The 8283-nt window shown below is 48.7% G+C and overlaps 1 long non-coding RNA gene across 1 annotated transcript; it reads left to right on the top strand.

Moving 5' to 3' along the window:
- Positions 1-5721: 5721 nt before the first annotated feature.
- On the top strand, positions 5722-7182 carry LOC135967350 (uncharacterized). Its single transcript, XR_012424198.1, has 2 exons — positions 5722-6118; positions 6300-7182. It is a non-coding gene; the product is annotated as an uncharacterized lncRNA (long non-coding RNA).
- Positions 7183-8283: the final 1101 nt, after the last annotated feature.

Genomic DNA, 8283 nt, shown 5'->3' with positions numbered 1-8283 from the left:
CAGAAAGGAGCGGGACTCGGTCCCGAGTGTGCACAGAGTTAAGCTCCCACTAGCTGTGCAGACAACCTCCCTAGCCCTGGCCTGCGAAGGGGCCAAGCGCAAACAGCCATCTTTTGCCCGCACAGGTACAGAATTCAGCCAGCTCTCTCAATGGAATCGTGACGGGTCAACTCCAGGCTCCTCAGTGCTCTGGGGTGCACCTCGGGCCACTGCACCTTTGAAACGTGGCTGTGGACTCCTCTAGGCTGCTCAGTGTCACGGCCCATTTCATTCAGACACTGCAGGCCCCTGCCGTGGTGTCAATACCCAGGACACCCCTGCCGGCATCCTCCGAGATGCTGCTGCAGCTGCTGTGATCTGAGAACAGCCATGCACAGGCATCAAAGGGAAGACTTCTCAAGTCTCCTCCAAGAGCAGTGGCTACAGCTTTGGAAGACGTTGCACTGAATCCTGGGTGAGCCTGGCTCGGTCTGCAATCTAAGCCTGGTTGCTGGGGAGATACAATCTGTTGTAACTGACAGAGGCCGTTGGTGGCAGCTCTACCAAGATCGAGAATGGCAACTAATCTGAGATTTACTATCCATACTTTCTATTTGATGTTTAAAAGGAAAGCATTGTGAAGTTCCAGTAGCAAGGAATTTTCTATAATCTATCACATCAAGATACAGCAGAAATGTAGCTAAAATGTTCATAGGGTCTATGCAGAGGAAGAGACGGGTCTATTTCAGGAAAAGTGCTTGCTGGCTTTTCAGAAACATAGTGAAATCTCTACCAAGTAAAAGGTTGTTTATACTTTTGCTTTGGAAACAGAGGGAAAGTTCTTTCTTATTATTTGAATACATTAACTATATTTAAGTGTTCTGGTAGACTAAGTATTAAATATTCAAAAGGAAGTAATTCTGTTTGGTCTATTTCATTCTTTAAATGCAGCTTTCAAAAAATGACAAATACTTGGCCGGGTGCGGTGACTCACGCCTGTAATCCCAGCACTTTGGGAGGCCGAGGCGGGTGGATCACGAGGTCAGGAGATCGAGACCATCCTGGCTAACATGGTGAAGCCCTGTCTCTACTAAAAACGAAAAAACTAGCCTGTCGTGGCGGCAGACACCTGTGGTCACAGCTACTTGAGAGGTTGAGGCAGGAGAATGGCATAACCTGGGAGGCGGAGCTTGCACTGAGCCGAGATCACACCACTGCACTCCAGCCTGGGTGACAGAGAGAGACTCCATCTCTAAAAAAATAACAACAACAACCACAACGAAAACACAGAAACTCGTGGAACAAGCCCTTGCCCCACTCCATGTCAGCTGTGCTGTGCCACCCAGGAGCATGCCAAGCTCAAAGAGTCATCCACCTGCCTTGCGTAAACGATGTCACTACTCGAATCACAGAGACTGAGATTCCCTAGCCCTCGCCATGTGCATGTCACTCACAAGCAGGCATGAGGACCCCCGCAATTCACAGGGAATCCCTCTGGCCATCCGATGACCATCCATTCATAAATAAAAAGCATTAATTCCTGCTGGGTTGCAGAGGTGTACACATCACTACTTGCTACTGTTCACAAATGTTCCACTTGAGGATGGAGTGACGTTACGGAATTGGGAAGAACTTCACAGACATACGAGGGGTGCATTTAAGGAAAAAGTGTAAGGAAAAGGTGAGAAAATGGAATATGCTAACCTCTGTCTTTTCATCACCCTCTAAATCTTATGATTCCAGTTCTGTTCATTCTGCAGTGAAAAATAACAAGTGATTCACATTCAGACACAAGGTGGCTTAGGAAACTGTGGCTGTTTTACAAAGATGAAACAATTTAGAAGATCAGGATTCATGAACGCACTTACTTAAAGAGAGAAGAGACTGGGAGTTACACATCAGCTTACCAAGGCTGCCCCGAAGTCCAGGAGCCCCTTAGGAGAACAGAGACTGTGTAGTCTCCACAGACCAATGCAGGTGGCTGGGCCCAAGAGTGGGGACAGGGAGTCTGCAGGAGGCTTGCAGAGGGAGCTGTCCTGCCGGCCTCTCGCAGAAATTCCTAATTAAACCCTGACAGCAACTCTGTTTAGTGAATTGTCTCCTGGTCACTAAGAAGAGTGAAGCTGTTGAAAGCCTACAGCCAACCCTCTGGATAACAGTTGAGATGTATTTTAGAGAAGGAAATCATCCTGTCACAATCCCAGACCTACCAACAGCTGCAAGCACGTCCTGGGAGTGCGGCTTCTTGCTCTGTCAGCACCAGAGCGCACCGTAGAGCCAGCCACACGGGTTCTGCCGGACGTTCCCACTTCAGGGAGTCTGGGCAGGTGCAGCTGAAACACTCAGGGGCAACCCCCCCCCTCACTTCTCAAAAGTACATGCAGAGGCAGACAGAATGAAACACGGCCCCCAAACCTCAGACGTACGGTTCAGCAACACGGCCCACCATACAGCCACATGGGCTCTGCCCGATGCCCCCAATTCACAGAGTCTGGGCAGGTCCAGCTGAAACAGCACCTGGGGGGCAACCTCCAACCCCACTTCTCAAAAGTACATGCAGAGGCAGACAGAATCAAACACGGCCCCCGAGCCTCAGACATAAAGTTTGGCACAGGCATCTGTGAAACAAGAACAAGTCGCATGGGAAAGTGAGCACAAAAATGAAAAAAAATAACAGAATTACAGTGAAGATGGATGAGATGGGGAAGATTGCGAGGAAGTTGAGAAAGGGACTGAGGGCCTGAAGGGGCACATAAGGGCTGGACATTCCCGACAAGGTAACAAAAACACCTCTGGATAAGGTGGGACATCATCTTCATTATGGAAATAAAGGGGAAAAGCCTGAAAACATCAGTTTCCTACCATGAAGCAAAAATCAAACTTGCTTCAGACTTCTCCTCTACAACACTGGATTCCAAAAGACAAGGATGTGGCATCCATGGGGTCTTGCGGGAGAGCTGGCACAAACGTCCCAGAGCTGCCGTCTCCAGAAGCAGCTGAAATAGCCTCAGATCCAGCACACTCTTGTCTTGAAAGATCTATCAGAGTACACCCCCTTATCAAAGGGGCGCATGGCTGCAGGGCTTGTGGTGTAAGGCAATTTAGAAATCTTACTCCGTGCAGACCCTAAACTTGGGAGGCTGCTGGTCACACCCTGGGAGGACCTCAGCCAGCGGGAAGCCCTGTGCCTCCTCTCTGCTCCATCTCTAAAGCCAAGAAACATTTTATGCATAAAATTACGTTATTTCCAATTTGTTAAATTGTATATATTAAGTCCATAAAGAGACCAAGAAAATGTATAAAAACATTGATGACTTCATGGTGGTATTATAATTAATTTTTAAACAAAACATGTTGTCTAAATTTTCTAGACTGAAAAAATACTCTTTTTAGCAAGAAAGGTGCTTTTAAAGTCACCATAAACAATTATATATCCATCCTACGAATGCGGTCTTAAAATAAAAAGTGAAGAGCAAAAACAGCAGAAGGAAGTGCATGAATATGTTGATAACGTTTACCTCTGAATGGGGGGGGGGGCTGTTTTGTCTTCCATTTCCCTATGTTTGAAGTGTCACCTCTGTAATGTAATAATAGAGCAAACACAACAGTTGAGGAAACACTGCTGCCCACTAGGACATAAACCAAGTCTCCTCCAAAATGCTGCGACCCCAACCTCTGATTTTATCTTTTAAATCAGCTAGGTTTTCTCCCCTAAAAAGAAGCATATTGTATCATTACTCTTTAAAGTTAGGTGACTTAACAGGCATACAGACTTCAACACCTTCTGGAAAGGTGATGTGTCAAGTTTAACTAAGATTTGTTTTGTTCTGAAAAGAGCAAGGGCACGTTCCCAGGTGAGGGGACTCCAGGAAACACTGGCTGTGTCCCACGGGCCCTCAACTGGAGAAACAAGCGCTCGACGTCTCCACCCTCCACCCGGACTCAGCAGGAAAGGGGTGCAGAACTGAAGACAGACTCGTCTATAAAAACCTCAAGGGCTGTTTCCAGAAGCTACCCACTGCCCGGTGCCGCCTCACCCTGCCCCCCTGTGCAGGTACCGGAGCTGCTGTCCAGCCTTCCCCAGGCTCTCCACGCCTCCTTCCACCCCACGCCAACCTGCACCACCCAACTCCCCACCGTCTCTTACTGACCACCCGCCTCAACTCCCACATAGCCTGGAAACTGCAAAGCTGCCTGGCAGCAAGAGGAGACAGGCAGCGACTGCACCAGCCAGGTGGCACCTGCTCCCCCCAGACTGCAGGGTCACAGCGCCTGCCTCATGGAGCCGTTGTTATGCACAAGTACAGTGGGAAATCAATGCAGCTTTAGCTTTACTTTGGTGCTAAATTAACTTTATAACACTTGGTTATAACAAACATTAATTTTTACAGCAATTACTAAAATAACAACTCATAATGTATTCATTTACCATATTCAGAAAACAACTGAAAAACCAAACACACAGCAGAATTTTATAGGACTGTAGTAGTTTTTGTTAGGCTGTCAAATTATTTTAAGCTCAAAATTAAAGTAATTAAATCTGTGACTCTCAACTGGGGGAGGTGGGCACACACAGAGGGGGGAAGGTAAAATCCTTTTTTTCTTCCAAACCTCACACAGACCCACTCAGCTGGTCATTTCCATTGCTGGAATTATGTCCTGCTCCTTAGGTTAAGAACAACTGCCTTCATGCCTATTAAAAATAATATTTCTTCCTTTCCTGAGTGATTATGAAATGAGCCATGGTGGCAAGGTAGGCACGAACAGAGGGAAACTGAGTCCATGTCCACATTTGATGGTGGGCGAGAACAGAAGGAAATTGGGTCCACATCCACATTTGATGGTGGGTGAGAACAGAAGGTAACTAGGTGACATCTCTATTTGATGGTGGGCAAGAACAGAGGGAAACTGAATCCGTGTCCACATTTGATGGTGGGCAAGAACAGGAGGAAGCTGGATCCACGTCCACATTTGATGATGGGCGAGAACACGGGGAAACTGGGTCAACGTCCACATTTGATGATGGGCGAGACCGGGGGAAACTGAGTCCACCTCCACATTTGATGGTGGGAGAGAACAGGGGAAAACTCGGTCCACGTCCACGTTTGATGGTGGCTTTTAATGCACTGCAGCCTGTGTCCCCTTGACCTTCACGAATTGTCAGGTAGTAAGAAAGCAATTTTTCTTATTGGAAAGGAGAAAACTAAGTGGCTGCAAAATAATATCATTTCCTTAAAGCAAAACAACAGAGAACCAACTTTGACTTTTTCCACATTACCCAGTAACTCTAAGACTCAGGGTTTTGTCATGTTACAGCAAATGCTGTTCATTAGGGGGAAATTGGAAGTCAGAACAGTGTGTGCTATTCAAATTCTCAATGAATAATTAACTCAAATGGGTTCAGAGTGCTATAAAATGAAATTAATTTGTTTTTAGTTTAACCCCAAATCCCCAATCCTTTGCCAAATGATCCTCTATGTATCCTGCATAAAGGACAGGGTCTTTCTGGCAGAAAAACCATTAAAAGTTTTATTTGCAGTAAGAGAAGCATGCCTTCTTATTATCAAACAGGTGCACGGCCCCTTTGCGGGGGGGGTCACCTATCACCCGCATCCCCGTGTGTCACGGTGTTGCCACACACCATTAACGCATCAAAACGGAAAAGGAAATGTAAGCAGTGTTTGCCGTCCAAAGTTCACGTCAACACCTGCTTATTATGAAGGCACTTCTGAGCCTTTCCTCCTGCATCTGGGAGCTACCAGCAACCCAGTTCCAGGAGAGAAAATAGCTCGACACCTCCTGCAGCCCGTGGAGTCCTCTTGTTGGGACAAGGTCCCCCCAGGAGAAAGGAACCCCCAGCAGGTTCAACACTGGAGGTCCTGGGAGTGGGTGGTGCTGGGGAGGCCATGCGGGGAGGGCTGTTCCCTGTTCCCTTCCCCTCAGGAGACAGTTTGCCCAAGGTGACACAGCACCGGAAGGGATTTCAGGGTCAGGGACCACGGACCCCGGAGCTGTGGACCACACCAGCCCAAAGCCACTGCATGCCCCACACCGGGGCTGTGGATCACACCAGCCCACGGCCACTGCATGCCCCAGACCAACACGAGAAGAGTGCAGACCAACAACATCTTCGTCTACGGTAGGTGCCATCGTTATCGTTCCTAAGAGAGCCCATGGCCACTTCTACCAGGTGCCCTCCACTCTTCCCCTGCCCCAGCTGGTCCCCCTGTGACAGCCGTGTCTCTGAGAACGGGGTGTGGAGCCAGGGGGAAAACACAAAATAAACCACCTGCTACTAGAAACAGCCTCGCTGTCCTCAGGGAGCCGGTCCCGGGGCCAGCCTCGCTGTCCTCAAGGAGTCGATCCCGGGGCCAACCTCGCTGGACTCAGAAAGTCGGTTCCAGGACCCCATGGACACCAAATCCAGGCACATTCAAACCGCACAGGTGGACCTGCTGAACCTGCGTGTACAAAGACTTGGCCCTCCGACACGCGTTTCACATGGCAGGAACACTGTATTTTCTGCGTGTACAAAGAATCAGCCCTCCGACATGAGTTTCACGTAGCAGAACACTGTATTTTCTCCCTGAGTTTGGTTGAAAAAATCCACCTATAAGTTGACCCGCAAAGCTCAAGCTTGTGTTGGACAAGAGTCAACTGTATGCAATTGACACTGATTCCTACCAACAATATCCAGATCTTACCATGACCAGCACGATAAACAGAATGAGCAAAATTTAAAAACTAAAGCAGAGTTTTTTCCTGCGAGTTGGTGCACTGCGTATCCCCTGTGGGAAAGACCACACTGGCTGCTGACCAAACTCCACCGGCCTCTTCCTCCGTCCTGAGGGCATCTTCCTCCATCCTGACAGCAGCCTGGGCTCACCTCAGTCCCAGGGCAGGGGAGGGGGACGCACTGTGCACCCTCCCAGCTCTCCTCCGCCCCTTCCCTCACGCTGGCCCAAGAGCAGCCTGGACACTCACTTGCTGGGGACACCAAGTTGCCCCTCCTCCGCCCACAGCCTCAGGCCACCTGTCTCATCTGTGACTGAGAAATAGAGCTGCAGCTGGAGGCGGGAGGCGGGACACGCTGGGATCTACCCATGGCCAGGCCGAGCTGCTGGGATCACTCAAACTTCACTTTCCTCACTCGCTCTACCAAATAGACTAGAATAAAATATGTCGCATCCTCCTTTCCACACACTCCCAAGCCTCCCATCCCACTTCCCGGCGCTGACCCCTTAAGAACACTTTGTGCATCTTTCCAGGTATTTTCTATCCTCCTCATGCACAGAACCACATTCAGAGTGAATTTTTCTTTTCTTTTTTTAACAGAAATGGCACCAGGGCAGATGATGATTTTTTTGTACCATTTCTTTACTTTCTTGGGCATTTTCCGCACCAGGACAGATGGGCTCTGCTCTCCTTCCTCCCCGCCCAAAGCTGCCTCACAGCAGCCACACACGGAGCCGTAAACCCTCACAAGACTGTGGGTGTCTTGGGGTGCCCCACGTCCCCAAAGACCAAGGGTCACAGATCCACATTGTCCAACAACACTTCAGACATGGCCTCGAGCCTGGGAACCCTGCTGGCCAGCCCAGGCCAGCCCCAGAATAGAGGTGTGAGGGGTGACATCTGCACCTCTTAAAAAAAAAAAAAAAAGGGCAGATATTCAGTGCCACATTTAAAATGGTCATGGCGGCCAGGCACAGTGGCTCATGTGTGCAATGCCAGCACTTTGGGAGGCCAAGGTTGGCAGATCACTTGAGGTCAGGAGTTCAAGACCAGCCTGGCCAACACGGTGAGACCCCTGTCTCTACTAAAAATACAAAAGTTAGCTGGGCATGGTGGCAGGCACTTGTAATCCCAGCTACTCGGGAGGCTGAGACACAAGATTCTCTTGAACCCTGGAAGCAGAGGTTACAGTGAGCTGAGATTATGCCACTGCAATCCAGCCTGGGTGACAGAGCAAGACTCTGTCTCAAAAATAAAAATAATAAATAATAACAAAAGAAAAATATATATATGCATTCCTAGTCCCTTGGAGCTGCAGCAACAAAGCTGGTGATATATTTTGGGTGTTTCTAATCAATGTTTTCCATGAGCTACACTGCAAGTCTCAACCTTGACCCTGCTACAGTAATCATCTATTACAAATTAAAACAAGAGCCATTACTCTGTCTCCTACGAAAATATTCTAATTGAGGCATGTTAACAGAATACATTTCTTTGGGTGAGAAAGTATCCACCAGGGTGGGGAACAGACGGCCCACCGATTGTGCTGTGGCCCTGACCAGCAAGGAC

This window comes from Macaca fascicularis, chromosome 15, assembly GCF_037993035.2.
Source record: "Macaca fascicularis isolate 582-1 chromosome 15, T2T-MFA8v1.1".
Lineage (NCBI taxonomy): Eukaryota > Metazoa > Chordata > Mammalia > Primates > Cercopithecidae > Macaca > Macaca fascicularis.
The sequence above is the reverse complement of the archived record's forward strand: the minus strand, read 5'-3'. Positions and strand labels throughout refer to the sequence as shown.